Source organism: Podarcis erhardii (genome assembly GCF_964252035.2).
Source record: "Podarcis erhardii genome assembly, chromosome: 7".
Lineage (NCBI taxonomy): Eukaryota > Metazoa > Chordata > Lepidosauria > Squamata > Lacertidae > Podarcis > Podarcis erhardii.
This window is the reverse complement of record NC_138511.1, coordinates 13,240,025-13,258,817: the sequence shown is the minus strand read 5'-3', so window position 1 is coordinate 13,258,817 and position 18,793 is coordinate 13,240,025. Positions and strand designations below refer to the sequence as shown.

The 18,793-nt window shown below is 44.9% G+C and overlaps 1 protein-coding gene and 1 long non-coding RNA gene across 2 annotated transcripts in view; one reads left to right on the top strand and one right to left on the bottom strand.

Annotated features, from left to right (window-relative positions):
* MTHFR (methylenetetrahydrofolate reductase) overlaps positions 1–11,659 on the bottom strand; it is a 45,427-nt gene extending 33,768 nt beyond the window's left edge. Inside the window, exon 1 of the mRNA XM_081871005.1 lies at positions 11,531–11,659. The gene's annotated coding sequence lies outside the window, so the exon portion shown is untranslated. The remainder of the gene's footprint in view (positions 1–11,530) is intronic.
* Positions 11,660–11,837: 178 nt separating this feature from the next.
* Positions 11,838–16,654, top strand: LOC309347105. The gene is made up of 3 exons (XR_014158855.1): positions 11,838–11,921; positions 13,726–13,883; positions 16,624–16,654. It is a non-coding gene; the product is annotated as an uncharacterized lncRNA (long non-coding RNA).
* The last annotated feature ends 2,139 nt before the right edge of the window (positions 16,655–18,793 follow it).

Below are 18,793 nucleotides of genomic sequence, written 5' to 3'. Positions count from 1 at the left end.
GGAGGGCATTCCACAGGGCGGGTGCCACTACTGAGAAGGCCCTCTGCCTGGTTCCCTCTAACCTGGCTTCTCAAAGTGATACCAACAAAAGATGCCAACAAAAGGCAAGTCCAGTGTTGTTCACAATACCGAGAGATGCTAGTGAAGTTGTAATGGTAAAGGTAAAGGGACCCCTGACCATTAGGTCCAGTCGTGGCCGACTCTGGGGTTGCGGCGCTCATCTTGCTTTATTGGCTGAGGGAGCCGGCGTACAGCTTCCGGGTCATGTGGCCAGTATGACTAAGCCGCTTCTGGTGAACCAGAGCAGCACACGGAAACGCCTTTTACCTTCCTGCTGGAGCGGTACCTATTTATCTACTTGAACTTTGACATGTTTTCGAACTGCTAGGTTGGCAGGAGCAGGGACTGAGCAACGGGAGCTCACCCCGTCGCGGGGATTTGAACCGCCGACAAGTTGTAGATCGATGTTAAGTTGTAGACAGGGTGCCGGCGTTTTGCACCTGTTTCGCCCTGGCAGTCCCAGTAATCAAGAGGCCACTGTTCGCCCCCAATGAGGCCCTTTTACTGGGGCCTGCAGGTATCACACTCCAAAGGTAGTTTTCCGGGCTTCTTCAGTGGTCTAATCTCAAAGCCTTGATATGTATACAGTGGTGCCTCGCAAGACGAAATTAATTCGTTCCGCGAGTTTTTTCGTCTTGCGATTTTTTTGTCTTGCGAAGCACAGACTTTGGAAAAGTTTCAAAAATCACCAAAGTCTTCAAAAACCTCAAAAAAGGCTACCACACTGCATTCTATGGGTTGCTCCTCGAAGTGAATGCACGGTTTTAAGAAAAAGGAAACAAACTTGCAAGACAAAGGAAACAAATTTGCAAGACGTTTTCGTCTTGCGAAGCAAGCCCATAGGGAAATCCGTCTTGCAAAGCAACTCAAAAAACGAAAAACTCTTTCGTTTTGCGAGTTTTTCGTCTTACAAGGCATTCGTCTTGCGAGGTACCACTGTATTGATATTCAATTTCATAGAGAATACTATTTCTTGGCTTAAGCTTAAGAGACTGATTTGCTTAGCAGCGGGAAGGATAGCAAGCAGGTTCTGAGTCCAAACTGCACAAACGTCTTTGTCACAGACACACATTCACTGCTTTAGCCATCTTTTATTACCTGAGCTTCACCTCTGCTGTGTGGACGTGAGAGAGAGAGAGAGAGAGAGAGACAGAGAAACTCGCTTGCTCCAGTCACCTCAACTAACCTCTAGCAGCCTGACTGCATTCCTGCTGGAGTTATCACTGTGGGTATGGATCAAAGTTAGGGTTGTTGGTTTTTTTGATACGGATCAAAGTTTGCTAAGGAAGGGAGCCTGATCCTGGCTCCTTGACTGGGACTCTCTCCAGCTGGCAGCCACTCTGGAGAAAAAAATAGTACTGGTGCCAAGGAGAGCCAAGAGCAATTACAACCGGAGCAGAAACCAGCTCTGAAAGGGTTATGTGAGCAGCAGCTCTGCTGAGGAGACACCCAGATCCTGTTTCTCATTCCCAAAATGCGGATCTAATTTCAGGTGGTGGCATCATGACCCAAACTGCTTCTAAATGCATGGACTGCAATTGTAACAGAAGCAGCGAACAGGGCGAGGGGGTCAGCTTTAGTTCATTAGCATTGCTGAGCAGGATAGACCAAACGTCCATTTAGCAGGGCTTCATAAATGCTGCTGGAAAGCTGGCAAGAAGGATGTGGAAAGTGGACTATGCAGAATTAGATAAATTAACAGGAAGGATTCAAAATCTGCAGGATCAGAGATTCATAGAAGACTGGAGTAAATATTTGAACTATTTGAAATGCAATTGTAACAAACGGATTACGCTAGTAGGACTGCAAGAAGCTCTGTAAAGAGGACTATTTGAAATATTGCAAGAAAGACTATGATGAGAATTATTAGTTAAGGATAATTATAAGTAATAGAGAAATTAAGAAATGCAGAACAAGTAATAAAGAACGGGAAATCTTCAGAAGTCGTTGACCGAAGTCTAAAATATTGTATAAGATAAGAAGTTATGTTAAATGATTGTTGGAAATGATATGTTAAAAAACCCCAATAAAAATGTATAATAAAAGAGAGAGAAGGATGTGGAAAGAGAAGCCAGTTGCCGCTGCCCTTGTTCCCAACACTCAGACTTGGAGGGTATGCAAGACTTACCACACTTCCCCCCCAAGCAAAGCTGCAAATTGAACACCAAAGTTACTATAGTGGTACCTCAGAAGTCGGATGGAATCTGTTCCAGAAGTCCATTCAACTCCCAAAATGTTTGGAAACCAAGGCGGGCTTTTGATTGGCTGCAGGAAGCTCCTGCAGCCAATCAGAAGCCGTGGAGGACATTCAGGTTCCAAATAATGCTTGCAAACCGGAACATTCACTTCCGGGTTTGTGGTGTTTGGGAGCCAAACCGTTCGACTCGCAAGGCGGTCGGGATCCAAGGTACAACTGTAGCCTTTGAAATGGGCCTTAAAAACACTCTCTTCTTAAGGTTTCTTAATGGTGCTTTAAGAGTTTGAGCCATCTCAGTGCTAGGTCATAACAACTCTCCGGCCCCTTAAACTACAGCTCCCAGAATTCTTTGGGGGAAGTCATGTCTGTTTAAACTACTGTCATATTGTTTTAAATGCATGGTGGACCAAGTTTCTGCATTTACTAATGTTTTTACTGGTGTTGAAGTTTGGGGACAGCTAACATGCAATTCTCCAGGTAGAGTCCAGCTACTTCATCAAGCCCCAGCTTGCAAGACCAATGGCCAAGTAACTTTCAGATTTGTTGGCTGAGTTGCAGAACAAGCTTCTTCAGAAACAAGTCAGGTATGTAGCGATGGTTATCAAAGTTGCATTTGTTAACCTATTCTTCTGCTTTGTGTTTTTAATTTTTTTTTTTAATTAGGGGAGGGGGAATTATACATTGTATCTTAAGCTCTCTTTACTACGCCCGTAAGCTGTTTTGAGGTTTTCAACTACAGCCAGGAAGATGGGACTATAAATATATATATATATATATATATATATATATGCTTTCGTAGATTTTCACGGGTACAGGAATGCAGGTTTTGGTGTCCTCGGGTGTCTTCCCGTGTAAAAGTTGGGGTGTCTAGGCGACGTTTCGACGAGGTCTCACTCGTCATCTTCAGGCTGGTGCTTTCGGCTTCTTGTTACTGGAACAGAGCAGGATCTCAGTGTTTGAGTTCCTATAAATACTGTAGAGGGGGTGTGGTGTATAGCCTCCAATGTTCTGGGCAGAGAGGAAGTTCCCAGGCTAGTGTGCCTTTTCTTCTTTTGTTCCTTAATTACTTGAGAGATATCTTGAGTGATTTCTTGAGTGATATCCTGAGTACCACTTAGGTGGGTCATTAGGTGTGGATTAGTTGTTAAAGTCTTTGTGTCTTGACCTCTTGAACTTTGTGAAGAGTTTTCCTGAGAAGATGGCTGTACTGTACTTAGTTGTGCTCTGGCTTGGCTTCGTGTATAGGGGCGAGCTGTGGTTTTGTGGCTTGTGTCAGCCAGATCTGTGTAGGGATTGCAGGGGGGTGCAGCATCCGGAGGTGCCACCATGGGAAAGAAAAACTGGATAGCTTCCTCACACATCTCAACAACTTACACCCCAAAATACAATTCACTATGGAAATAGAAGCCAACAACCAACTTCCCTTCCTTGACGTCCTAATCTACAAAAAACCTGATGGCTCCCTAGGACACACTATCTACCGGAAAAAAACACACACCAACCGCTACTTACATGCACAATCACACCACCACCCTGCACAAATAAACTCCGTAGCCAAGACTCTCATCTCCAGAACCAAACGCCTGGCTGACAAAGACCACTTGACAACTGAGTTACAGAATCTCTCAAACATGTTAATTGCCAATGGATACCAGCAAAACAGGATTACGAAGCTAATCCAAAAGGAAACACCCCCCAAAAACCAAGACACAGAAGAAAACAATGGCATGGCCCTCCTTCCTTATATCAAGGGCACTACAGATAAAATTAGCAAAATCCTCCATAAACACAATATCAAAACAGCCTTTTGCACCAACCAAAAAATAGCCAATATCCTCAGAAACCCCAAGGATAAAATCCAGTTGGAAAACCAAGGGATCTATGAAATACCCTGCAATGTCTGCCCAGCCACGTACATTGGACAAACAAACAGACGAATAAATGCACGTATCGCAGAACACAAGAATGCCGTCAAAAAAGAAGAAAAAACTTCCTCTCTTTTCCAACACATGAAAGAAACAGGACACGAAATTAATTTTGCAGATTCCAAATTGCTCTTTAACACGGAACATCACCACAAGAGAATAATCATGGAAGCCATCGAGATAGAGAAACACCCTCACAACATGAACAAGCGTGACGACACATCCCGCTTGCCAGACATCTGGAAATTAGCCCTCCCCACAAAAACTGACACCAGATCCAGAGGCACACAGAACGCCAACACCAATCAACCACACCAGACCCAAACCCAGACCCTCTCCACAGATGAATTACAGACACCATCCAGTAGCCAATCCATGGTGGCACCTCCGGATGCTGCACCCCCCTGCAATCCCTACACAGATCTGGCTGACACAAGCCACAAAACCACAGCTCGCCCCTATACACGAAGCCAAGCCAGAGCACAACTAAGTACAGTACAGCCATCTTCTCAGGAAAACTCTTCACAAAGTTCAAGAGGTCAAGACACAAAGACTTTAACAACTAATCCACACCTAATGACCCACCTAAGTGGTACTCAGGATATCACTCAAGAAATCACTCAAGATATCTCTCAAGTAATTAAGGAACAAAAGAAGAAAAGGCACACTAGCCTGGGAACTTCCTCTCTGCCCAGAACATTGGAGGCTATACACCACACCCCCTCTACAGTATTTATAGGAACTCAAACACTGAGATCCTGCTCTGTTCCAGTAACAAGAAGCCGAAAGCACCAGCCTGAAGATGACGAGTGAGACCTCGTCGAAACGTCGCCTAGACACCCCAACTTTTACACGGGAAGACACCCGAGGACACCAAAACCTGCATTCCTGTACCCGTGAAAATCTACGAAAGCATATATATATATATATATATATATATATATATATATATATTAAAAAGTACTGTGTGGTCTTTCTTAGGTGCTGATTTCGTGCCAAGTTTCCTCAAAATAGGAAACACCAAGGACTATAATTATAATTCTCATATAGCTCCAGTATTTATTTCAGGGGAATTTCCCGCTGTAATCTCATGAAGGGTAAAGTCAGGATACACAAACTTTCTCCCTGCATCGCACAGGAACAAAATCAGGGTATGAGATGTCCACCCCATTTCAGCTACCATAAGATGATGTGCTCTTCCAATTAGAGAATGAAGGGGCTCCTCTTTCACACTGAAATGTCGGGGCAGCTTTTCCACTGTAGGAAGCACTGAGAACATTTATGGTTCTCTAGACTCAAGTTGCCCATCAACCCAAGCCAGCATGGCTAATGGTCAGGCAGTAAAAAAAAAAAAAAACACCCCATCTGGCAATCTGGAGAGCCACAGATTCTGCAGCCAAGTGACCAACATTTATCTTATGCACCATTGCTGAAAAGGTCTCATCCCACTCCCAAATAAAAAGAAGAGTTTTTGAGACGTTGGCAACTCTCCCTTTAATTGCATTAGGAAATGTCATAGTCAAAAGCCTGCTTCCATCTGTTTATTGTCACCTGGTTAACTTTTATAATTATATCCTGTCTCTATTGGTACTGCTGTCAGTGTATAATGCCTTAATGCTGCAGTTTTAAGTTGTTAATTGTTGTGTTTTTATATGAAGTTAGCCGTTCTGTTTCCATTCCATCTTTTTAAGAGCTTAGTGTCTGAGTTATTTTTTCCTCTTCCCTCCCTGTCCCCTTTCCCTTGCATGTTGTGTTGTTGTTTTTTAAGACTGTAAGCCTGAGAACAGGAACTGTCTTATTTCAACTGACTATGCAAGGCACCTTGGGAGCCTTTTTGGCTGAAGAGCGGGGTACAGATGTTCTCAATAATAGCAGTAAGTTGTTAGGCACTTTGGGCTCAACATGAGGTGCAAAATATAAGAAATGAATAATAATAATAATAATAATAATAATGGGATATTGCATTTAATTGTTGCAAGCCACTATGAACAATGCAAACAAAGTCAGGGCATACATCTCTTGAATAAATAAGATAGTTTCTCTTTCATGCATCACAGCAGGAGTCATTTGCCAGACTGAAAAACTGGAGTGTAAAATCACCTCCTTCCCTGCAGTTTTCTCATAATGGTGCTTTGCATCATTCTGACAGAATATGGCCCCCTACCCTCAAACTAGGAGGATCCAAGAGTCATATTTGTGTTCAGCTCCTTCCCCTCAACCCCAAAGATGCTGCCTGCCTGCCCTTCCACCTCTCAGCCCAGCCACATACGGGAATATATAAAAAATTATGAAGAAAATAATGAGGCAGAACAAGGGTTGTTGGAGACTCTATCTATTTAAAAGTCTCAAGCATTTTCAAGATTTTGTTGTTGTTTAGTCGTTTAGTCGTGTCCGACTCTTCGTGACCCCATGGACCAGGGAACGCCAGGCACTCCTGTCTTCCACTGCCTCCCGCAGTTTGGTCAGACTCATGCTGGTAACCTCGAAAACACTATCCAACCATCTCGTCCTCTGTCGCCCCCTTCTCCTTGTGCCCTCCATCTTTCCCAACATCAGGGTCTTCTCCAGAGAGTCTTCTCTTCTCATGAGGTGGCCAAAGTACTGGAGCCTCAGCTTCACAATCTGTCCTTCCAGTGAGCACTCAGGGCGGATTTCCTTTAGAATGGATAGGTGTGATCTTCTTGCAGTCCATGGGACTCTCAAGAGTCTCCTCCAGCACCATAATTCAAAAGCATCAATTCTTCGGCGATCAGCCTTCTTTATGGTCCAGCTCTCACTTCCATACATCACTACTGGGAAAACCATAGCTTTAACTATACGAACCTTTGTTGGCAAGGTGATGTCTCTACTTCTCAAGATGCTGTCTAGGCCTGTCATTGCCCTTCTCCCAAGAAGCAGGCGTCTTTTAATTTTGTGGCTGCTGTCACCATCTGCAGTGATCATGGAGCCGAAGAAAGTAAAATCTCTCACTGCCTCCATTTCTTCCCCTTCTATTTGCCAGGAGGTGATGGGACCAGTGGCCATGATCTTCGTTTTTTTGATGTTGAGCTTCAGACCATATTTTGCGCTCTCCTCTTTCACCCTCATTAAAACGTTCTTTAATTCCTCCTCACTTTCTGCCATCAAGGTTGTGTCATCTGCATATCTGAGGTTGTTGATATTTCTTCTGGCAATCTTAATTCCGGCTAGGGATTCATCCAGCCCAGCCTTTCGCATGATGAATTCTGCATATAAGTTAAATAAGCAGGGAGACAAAATGCAGCCTTGTCGTACTCCTTTCCCAATTTTGAACCAATCAGTTTTTCCATATCCAGTTCTAACTGTAGCTTCTTGTCCCACATAGAGATTTCTCAGGAGACAGATGAAGTGGTCAGGCACTCCCATTTCTTTAAGAACTTGCCATAGTTTGCCATGGTCGACACAGTCAAAGGCTTTTGCATAGTCAATGAAGCAGAAGTAAATGTCTTTCTGGAACTCTCTAGCTTTCTCCATAATCCAGCGCATGTTTGCAATTTGGTCTCTGGTTCCTCTGCCTCTTCTAAATCCAGCTTGCACTTCTGGGAGTTCTCGGTCCACATACTGCTTGAGCCTTCCTTGTAGAATTTTAAGCATAACCTTGCTAGCGTGCGAAATGAGTGCAATTGTGCGGTAGTTGGAGCATTCTTTGGCACTGCCCTTCTTTGGGATTGGGATGTAGACTGATCTTCTCCAATCTTCTGGCCACTGCTGAGTTTTCCAAACTTGCTGGCATATTGAGTGTAGCACTCAATATGAACTATGCCGAGCAGGGCACCCAAGATGAACAGGTCATAGTGGAGAGTTTTGACCAAACGTGATCCACCTGGAGGAGGAACCGGCAAGCCACTCCAGTATCCCTGCCAAGAAAACTCCATGGACAAAGACAACAGGCATCCCCTTCAGGGATCACTGCCTTGCCGTGGCGAAGGGGCTTGAAGAACTCAGAGAAGCTATGAACTATTTTCAAGATAAGAGGTTGTAACCAGCCAAGTTTACTCAGAACAGAACCCTTGAAATTTACACACAGAAGTTAATCGTGTCTGTCAGTTTCAGTGGGCTTCCTCTGAGTAGGTCTAATAAAGGATACTGCCCTGCATTTATACGTATGAGAGTTGCTCCTGCACAGCCCACAAGGAAAACTGAAACTGAGCTGCATATGTTGGATCAAAGTATATGTATAAAATAATAAACCAAAGGGGCAACAATTATGAGGGAAGATGCTTAAAACTTGTGGGATAGGGCTGATGGGGCAAAATATTTATTTAAAGTTGGCAAATTATAAAGGGTGTGTGTGAAGAAATATGGCAGAGGAGAATTAAGAGGGGAATATGGAGGTATTTCCTGAGGAGAAACAAATACAGTGGTGCCTCGCAAGACGAAATTAATCCGTTCCGTGAGGCTCTTCGTATAGCCGTTTTTTCGCCTTGCGAAGCAAGCCCATTGACAGCTTAGCGGATTAGCGCTATTAGCGGTTTAGCGGCTTTTAGCGGATCAGCTGATAAGCGGCTTAGCGGTTTAGGAAAAGGGGGAAAAAAGGAGGAAAAACCCGCAGGAACTCGCAAGACATTTCGTCTTGAGAAGCAAGCCCAGAGGGAAATTTGTTTTGCGAAGCGCCTCCAAAACGGAAAACCCTTTCGTCTAGCGGGTTTTCCATCTTGCGAGGCGTTCGTCTTGCGGGGCACCACTGTACTGTATAAATAGGGGTTTTTTTTGTTTTTTGTTTTTTTTTTGCTGAGCAGCCATGTAACATTTCCTAATAATTTGTGGGGTTTTTTAAAAAAGCCTTTTCAAAGAATCATAGGCACTCTGAGGGGTATCCAGTCCAACTCCTTGCAATGCAGGAATCTCAACTGAAGCATCCATGTCTGATGGCCATCCAACCTGTGCTTAAAAACCTCCAACAAAGTAGAGTCCACAACCCCCTGAGAGAGACCGTTCCAATGTCAAACAGCTCTTACAGTCAGAAAGTTCTTCCTGATGTTTAGTCAGAATCTCTTCCCTTGTCACTTGAAGCCACTGGTTTGAGTCCTACTCTCCGGAGCAGGAGAAAACAAGCTCCATCTTCCCTGTGACAGCTATGAAAAAGCCCTTTTGAAAGTGGCTATTGCTGTGGGTTAAACCACAGAGCCTAGGGCTTGCCGATCAGAAGGTTGGCTGTTCGAATTCCCGCAACTGGGTGAGCTCCCGTCGCTCGGTCCCTGCTCCTGCCAACCTAGCAGTTCGAAGGCATGTCAAAGTGCAAGTAGATAAATAGGTACCGCTCTGGCGGGAAGGTAAATGGCGTTTCCGTGCGCTGCTCTGGTTCACCAGAAGTGGCTTAGTCATGATGGCCACATGACCCGGAAGCTGGACGCCGGCTCCCTCGGCCAGTAAAGCGAAATGAGCGTCGCAACCCCACAGTCGGCCACAACTGGGGTCCCTTTACCTTTACCTATCATATCTCCCTCTCAGTCACCTTTCTTTCCTTTTTTCTTTTTTGCAGGCTAAATATACCCGACTCCCTCAACTGTTTCTCAAAAGTCTTGGTTTCCAGACCTTTAATCATCTTGGTCGCCGTCCTCTACACATGTTCCAGCTTATCAATATCTTTCCTTAAATTGTGGCAAGCCAGGCGTCCCCAGCGGCGTAGCGTGGGTTGTCAGCACCCGGGGCAAGGCAAGTAATTTGTACACCCTAACCCGGGGCAAGGCAAGTAATTTGCGCCCCTAACCCCTAACCTGCCGCCGCTGCCAGCTTCTTCTTGCTGCTGCCTGGGCTGGGGTATTTACGCGCGCACAGCTCGTCGGTTCTGCGAGACATGGGGCTCTGCTACAGCCTGCGCCCGAGGCCCGAGCGCACCCCCCCAGATGTTGCGGCCGGCCCCCCCTGCACCCCCCACACTACGCCACTGGGCGCCCCTTATCTTAGGGCAGCCAGTTCTTCCTACCTACAGTGGTGCCCCGCAAGACGAATGCCTCGCAAGACGGAAAACTCGCTAGACGAAAGAGTTTTCCGTTTTGGAGGCGCTTCGCAAAACGAATTTCCTATGGGCTTGCTTTGCAAGACGAAAATGTCTTGCGAGTTCCTGCGGGTTTTTTCCCCTCCCCCCCTTTTTCTAAGCCGCTAAAAGCCGCTAGTAGCGCTAATCCGCTAAGCTGTCAATGGGCTTGCTTCGCAAGACGAAAAAAACGCTAGACGAAGAGACTCGCGGAACGGATTCTTTTCGTCTTGCAAGGCACCACTGTAAGTGGTTGTCCCTACTGAAATTCTTTTTGTTGGTTTTGGCCCAGTTCTCCAATCTGTTAATACCAAATCCTGATTCTGTCTTCTGAGGCATTAGCTAGCCCTCCCAGTTTGGTGCAATCTCCAAACTGGAAGAGCATCCCCTCAATTCCTGCATCCAACTAGTTTATGAATACGTTGAATGAAAATGGGCCCAGGACAGAATCCAGTGGCATCCAACTTGGTCACTTTTTTCCAAGATGAAGTACTCTTTGGGTTTGGTCTGCCAACTAGCTACAAAACCACCTCATCCAGCCCACAATTTACCAACGTCTCTACAATAATATCGAGGGAGGGTGGACTCTGTCAAAAGCCTTAGTGAAATCAAGATACACTATGCACACAGCATCCCCCTGATCCACCAAGCTTGCAACTCTTTCAAAAAACAGGAGAAGATATGAGATTTGTCTGGCATGACTTGTTTTGATAAGCCCACGCTGGTTCTCAGTCATCGCAGCATCCTTTTATAAACGCTCACCATTTAGTTTAGCTGTACCTGGGTTTATAAAAAGTTATGTGGAGATATAACAGGCATGGCCAAACGTGGCCCTCCAGCTGTTTTTGGACTACAATTCCCATCATCCCTGACCACTGGTCCTGTTAGCTAGGGATGATGGGAGTTGTAGTCCCAAAACAGCTGGCAGCAGGCCAACTTTGGCCATGAGGTCCGCTTATTTTTGGCTTGCAGAAAAAGCTACGACGGATTTACAAGAGGAAGAAAGTCTGTCTTCCCTCCTTACTTTGCAATATTTTAATTAGTACATAAAATAATCATATAATTATTGCATTATAATTATTATATCTCATATTGTGGTGCTTATGTGTTGCTATTTTAATATTTTTAAATATATTAAATATTATAAGAGTGGGGGGAGAGGAAACGAGGGTTTAGGCTCCTCGCTCCCCCCTTTTTTACTTTAAAAAATGGTCTCTTCCATTAATTAAAAACCGCTATGAGAAAAGGGGACTCCTGGTCGAGAGCCGCCCCCCCCCCGGTCTTCCTGAAAGTTGGACCCTTCCACACACGCACGCGCGCGTCCCCCGCGCTCGCTCCCTTTCCTTCACTCACCTTTTCTGCGGCGTCTCCCCCTGTGGGGTGGGGGAGGGGAGGGCTGTCTGGGTCTCGATCCGAGGCGCCGGGCGAGGAGGAAACAGTTGCTCTCGCGCCCACGCGTGCACGCACACAGGCACGATTTCGGTCCCTCGCTCCTCCCTCCTCCTTGAAAATTTATGAAGCCACGCCCTCCTTTAAATGCTACTTTGTGCCCGATTCCAAGATGGCGGCCAATAAAGGGCTGCTCCGCCCCGCCCGCCTTCACGCCTCAACAAAGATGGAAGCCGTTATCTCGTTGCCTGGATACCGTCCCAAACGCCTCGCTTTTCTCTCAGCTGCCCCATTTCCTCACAATCACATAAACAAACAATAATAATCAATGGCAGGAACATTTCCCTTTAACTTGGTCAGCAGGGTCTAATTTCTCTCCTGTCATCATTATTATTTTATTAAATTTACTATTCTTATTATTATTATTATTATTATTATTATTATACAAAAGTAACTCCAAGCCACACGTAGATTAAAAACAACAAAACCAGAAAAAAGTCTAACGTTCATATTTTTAAAAGGCAGGACTAACATCCTACTCATTGAAAGAGGCCGCAGAAAAATTAAAAGCCAAAGGCCTGACAGGAGAAAAAAGAAAGTTTTTTGCCTAGTGCCTGCTTGTTTATTTACAATCCCACACACACATATGCATATATACATATCCATACATACATATATACATACACACACTTATTATTTCTGCAAAGTTTTTGTCTTCCTTGCAGACTTAAGACACACGAACACCAACAGTCTACTTTAATGATACTGCTTCTTGTTTTTAAGTTGCATACCATTTACAGACTTTTAAAACATTAGTGCTTAATATTTCAAATATCTCTTAAGTGCGCAAAACTTAAAAACGGTATATATGCTTTTAAATAGTTGCTTTTAAGAGTCATGCTTTTAAATAAAGTGGCAAGCTCACTATAATCTGGCCAAAGGGTGCCTCAGGCGGCTGTTTTCTGAGCGTCAGAAAAGGGCCACAAATGAATAGATACTGAAGGGTTGTAACTTTCCTACGTTCCAGAAGAGAAATATCTGGGATTTCTTGACTGCCAAATAGCTTGGCCAGCCTAGGCTATGGTATTCTTCTTTTTATTATTTTCCGTTTATTCCCTGCCCTTCACCATAAACTCCCTGAGTGAGTTACAACAATAAAAAAAATATATAGGTTCAAAAATTGCAGCCACGAGAATAAACACTGCCAGGGCGAGCTAAAAATAGTGGATTTAAAATAGCTCCCTTTGTCTAAAAGTGGCACTAAAATAGTTGCTTCTGCCTGCGGTGAAACATAAGCCCGTTTATCTGCCTGAACCATAGGTCATCACAAGCCTGTTAAATACATGGTGGTTACTTATTAACAAGACTTGTTGAACTCAGACGCCAAACCCTAATCGTTGCAACATTTGTATTCTGTTATTGTGTCTGCAAGGAAGCAAAACAAACCACTTGGAACTTTCTGTCTATTTTCTGATTATTTCCCCATGCCGAGACCGCATTAAATAACTATTTTTTTTATATAATATGCTGCTTGATTGTAAAAACAAACAAAAAACTCAAGCAATTTACAAAAAGAATGAAACAATGAAATTATCAGTAAAACACAGTGAAAAACAGCCATATAAAATCTTCGAAAGATATCAACCATAAGCTAAAAAAACAGATTAAAACACGTGTCAACATCCTACAGGTCTGGATAGGTTTGCCCAAACAAAAATGTTTTTAGCAGGTGCTGGGAACAGTGAAGTTTTGGTCTAATGTCAATAGGAAGGGAGTTGCAAAGTGTATGTGCTGCCACACTAAAATACTGATTTATTGCAAATGCAGAGTAGAATGAGTATTCTTTATGTAGGACCTTTAATGCTGCCAGTTGCTCAGATTGGAGCAGTTGTGTAGGCGTATGTGGTCTAAGGCAATCTCACAAGTAAAACTGGCTTGCATGTTATTAATTCATATTATGAGACTGGGCTTGTTCACATGTTGCACTGGTATGAAGTGTCTCTGCACACGTACAAGGGTTTGTGTGAAACTGTGTGCCCTTGATTTGCACACTCGGCTGTGTACCCCCATACTGTTGGGTACACAGACTATACATTCATATTAAGTCTTTACATTTAAATAACTGCATGAGTATACAGCTCAACTATTTCTATACACAGGTACACAGATTTTGCACTAATCGAAAGTAACACGTGGATGCCTCTATCTTGTGCTCCAAAGGGGTTCTGGATTACATTAATGGGATCATCTATCTTCTTGGAAAGTCTGTGGTTGCAGTTTCCAAACGACTACTTTCCTGGTTGGCTTTGGACATTTGGTGAGTAGGAATCGCCTTCTAAACGACCACAACAAGAAAGATTTTGCATGAGAGGTGATACAGAGTGGGTGGGTTTGTGTGACCACACAAACTAGCTTAAGGTAAAGGTAAAGGGACCCCTGACCATTAGGTCCAGTCGTGGCCGACTCTGGGGTTGCGGCGCTCATCTCACTTTATTGGCCAAAGGAACCGGCGTACAGCTTCCGGGTCATGTGGCCAGCATGACTAAACCGCTTCTGGCGAACCAGAGCAGCGCACAGAAACGCCATTTACCTTCCCACCGGAGTGGTACCTATTTATCTACTTGCACTTTGACGTACTTTCGAACTACTAGGTTGGCAGGAGCAGGGACCGAGCAACGGGAGCTCACCCCGTCGCGGGGATTTGAACCGCCGACCTTCTGATTGGCAAGTCCTAGGCTCTGTGGTTTAACCCACAGCACCACCCGCATCCCTTACAAACTAGCTTAGGCAGTATTTAAAAGGGGTCAAACAAATCCATGGAGGATAGCCTAATCACGTAGCTAGGGTGGTATAAATGGAACCGTCATGTTCAGAAGCAGTCTACCTCTCTGCTGTTGGAGATAAATAGGCAAGAGAGGGATGCTGTCTTTTCAAACCTTGTTTGTGGGCTACTGGGAGAGATGGATCTTCAGTGGGTTCTAGCAGGGAGTTCTTGCTAGGGAGTTCTTGCTACTTACCAGTTAAAAACGTGCCCTAGTAGCATTTGTAGATGTATTTGTAAGACATCTCACCCTCTGGTCTCTCTCTCTCTCTCTCTCTCTCTCTCTCTCTCTGTGTGTGTGTGTGTGTGTGACACATACACATACACATGCATGAATTTAATGCACTAGTGGGCACAGAACCTAGAGATTGCCACTCTGGTGCTGAAAGGCATTTCTTCCACTCTGAACATGTATAGATTTCCCTGGGGCCCCTTCTGCCAGTTGAAAGCCTCCATCCTTTTAATAAAAGGGAGGGAGGCTGAAATTACAGTGACCTCCCCTACAGGGTTACTGTGACAATTGCATGAGCAGTGGTGGCTATCTGGCAGGCGGGTGGAGGGGCCGAGGGGGAGGAAACCAGGTCACTGTGGAAAAGGTGAGGCAGTATCAAAACCCCTAACAGCAATTTCTAGGGATTTCCAAGAATGCTGCAAGATCTTGTTTGGCTGGCTTTCAAGGGCTGGTGTTACGAGCAGCTGTGCATTATTTTTAGAACTGCGAATCTCTGGCTTGGTTCTGCAGGTGCAAAACTAGCCTTTATTTCACCCGAGTCAAAGACCCAGTTTGGCACACACCCCACATATATTTGCGTACACACACACACACAGAGGCTGGGAGCCTCAATGGCACCCCTCTGGAGGTTTTGCCAGGGGCAAAAATTTGGCTCGCCACCACCACCATGACTCTGTGTTTTGGTTGGATTTTGAGAGAGAGGAAGAGGTATTCAAGGAACCCATGAAATTTTCTTACATATTTTGTGCAAATGTGGAAGAAATTGAGATGTCTCTGATTTTATCCAGCATCTTGCCTTCAAGCTCTGCCTTAGAAGCTGCACACTGACCATTTCTTAGAATATGGACATAGGAATTGGAGCCTCTGATCTCTCTTTAACTGGAGGCAACCTCTTCGGTGGGTGGTATCAAGCATTTGAACTTGCAGTCATCCTGTCCTGCAAATTGTCTCTCTTTTGGGACAATGACAAAGGTTTGCAACCAAACCTCTGCCTGCTCAGAGTAGACCCATTGAAGTTGACTAGCATAGGTCCAATAATTTCAGCGGATTTTCTCTGAGTAGGACTTAGGGCAGGACGTTGAGAGCTGTTGTGTGAATAGGAGTTCACTTTTTGAATAAGAAGAATTATATGGGGGTGGGGATCAGGATTTTAGAGATGCTTAGGTGGGGCTGTGGGTTAAACAGAGCCTAGGGCTTGCCAATCAGATGGTCGGCGGTTCGAATCCCCGCGACGGGGTGAGCTCCCGTTGCTCAGTCCCTGCTCCTGACAACCTAGCAGTTCGAAGGCACGTCAAAGTGCAAGTAGATAAATAGGTACCGCTCCGGCGGGAAGGTAAACTGCGTTTCCGTGCACTGCTCTGGTTCGCCAGAAGCGGCTTAGCCATGCTGGCCACATGACTCAGAAGCTGTACGCCGGCTCCCTCGGCCAATAAAGCGAGATGAGCACCGCAACCCCAGAGTCGGTCACGACTGGACCTAATGGTCAGGGGTCCCTTTACGTTTACCTTTAGGTGGGGCATGGCCAAAAAAGGTTGGGAACCACTCCTCTAGTTGAAGGGAGACTTGAGAACAATGCAATAGCCTTGCACCCTGCCAGCCTTGCACTGCTTTTCTGTGTCTCGCAAAGTGGGTGCGGCACGGCCCCATTTAGCTCCAATGGGCGGGGGTCACTCTGGCAGCGCTCCCCACCCCCGTGACATGCCTGCCTTGGGCGCCATCAAGAAACACTCCGACACTAGCCTAAGCTACCTTACAGAGTTGTTGCAGAACTCTCCAAACTTTTCATGTTGGTGACACACTTTTGAGACAAGCATCATTTCGTGACACAGTAAATCAGTTTTCCTAGCAAACTGGAGGTTAAACTAACCCCTTTCCAGTCCTGGAAGGAGCATTGAGATACAGTTTGGAAAGCTCTGCTCCAATGATAGGTGGGATATAAATGTAATAACCAATAACAGCAATTTCTATAGGAATTGAGTCTTCTTCATTCTGTGTGTCATACAGTCACCAGTGTCACCTGAGTGAAGGTTAACTCTCTTGACTTCTGTCACATAGAAGTCTTGTCCATCAAGTTTTCCAGGGCAGTTTTCGCCCAGTAGAGACTTTGGAGGCCCTTAATAGAACTGAAAATAATTAGGAATGCCTAAGAGAATGCAGGGACGTGGGTGGCGCTGTAGGTAAAACCTCAGCGCCTAGGGCTTGCTGATTGCATGGTCGGCGGTTCGAATCCCTGCGGCGGGGTGAGCTCCCGTCTTTCGGTCCCAGCTCCTGCCCACCTAGCAGTTCGAAAGCACCCCTAAGTGCAAGTAGATAAATAGGTACCGCTTTATAGCGGGAAGGTAAACGGCGTTTCCGTGTGCTGCGCTGGTGCTGGCTCGCCAGAGCAGCTTCATCACGCTGGCCACGTGACCTGGAGGTGTCTCCGGACAGCGCTGGCCCCCGGCCTCTTAAGTGAGATGGGCGCACAACCCTAGAGTCGGACACGACTGGCCCGTACAGGCAGGGGTACCTTTACCTTAAGAGAATGCAAGGATATCAGTCATTTGGATCTGCAACAGGTAATCTCACATATCTCCCCTGCCCCCTGCCCTACTCCAGCTCCTGTAAATTTTTTCCCACGGTTGGAAGTGGCTTGAAAATATTAGGTGCACCTCCTCCAGTGTTTTTTTTTTCTATACAAAAAGAGACAACCACACAAGATGACTAAGAGAAGGTGATGCTTTTAAACATGTGTGTAAGGATTTATGCAAGATCCACTGGCAATTTGGGGGTTTTCTTGTATACGTTATCATAATGGTATACTTGGTAATTAAATATTTATTAATCTGTGGGAAGGTTTGGGTTAATGTTCTTGCATATGTCCCTGATTTGAATGGAAGATAAAATTGTACCATGCTAACAAATAAACATCAAATCATTTTAGCTTTGCCTGTAGCTAATTTAAGCTGGTATGGGTTTTTGGTTTTTTGGTTTTTTGGTCATAGCAATTTTCAATATGTATTTTCAGGCCTCCCATAGGCGGTTTCTCCCCCCACCTCACTATTATTTATTCCATTTATTCATCAGTTTTTACAAAAAGATGTCTCAAAGCATCTAACAAATCCATACCCCCCCCAAAAAACACACAAAAAACAAAAGCTACTCCACCCTACAAAATTGGGGACTGGGAATTTTATGACTCAGAGGGCTAGATCTTTATTTCCTGACACTCTGCAAACCACCTTGGACAGGTGGGCAGGATTGTTACTCTAAAGACTCCCACCGGCTACAGTTCATCTCTTACCTCTTTTGCAAATTTCCTTTCTCTCTTATTGGAGCCTGCCCCCTTGTGGCGAAGCAGATGTACAACCACAAATTATTCTTATTTTTTAATGTAATTACTGTAAGGTTACAGATAGGTAGCCGTGTTGGTCTGCCATAGTCAAAACAAAATAAATTTTTTTTCCCTTCCAGTAGCACCTTAAAGACCAACTAAGTTAGTTCTTGATATGAGCTTTCGTGTGCATGCACACTTCTTCAGATACACTGAAGATACACTGAAGACTGATACCCAGAGAGAACTTGCTGCAAGACAGACCCAAAAAAGAAAATAACAGAACACCTCTAGTCATCACATACAGCTCCCAAGTTAAAACAGTACAACGCATCATCAGAGATCTACAACCTCTCCTGGACAATGACAGTTCTCTTTCTCAAGCTCTGGGAGGAAGACCTTTCATTGCCTACAGACAGCCACCCAATCTTAAACAACTCCTAACCCACAATAATACTACAACCAGACTTAACCAGACACTGGCACCAGAGCCTGCAATAAACCCAGATGCCAACTTTGCTGCCACATACACCCGGACAACACCATTACTGGCCCCAACAACATCACACATACCATCTCGGGACTATTTAATTGCTCATCGTCTAACATTGTGTATGCCATCAAATGCCAACAGTGTCCTTCAGCTCTCTATATTGGACAAACAGGCCAAACCTTACGCCAAAGAATAAACGGACATAAATCTGACATCAGGAACCACAAGACAGAGAAACCAGTAGGAGAACACTTCAATCTCCCAGGACATTCTATACAAGATCTCAAAGTAGCTGTTCTATTACAAAGGAATTTCAGAAATAGACTGGAAAGAGAAGCTGCTGAATTGCAACTTATTACCAAACTTAA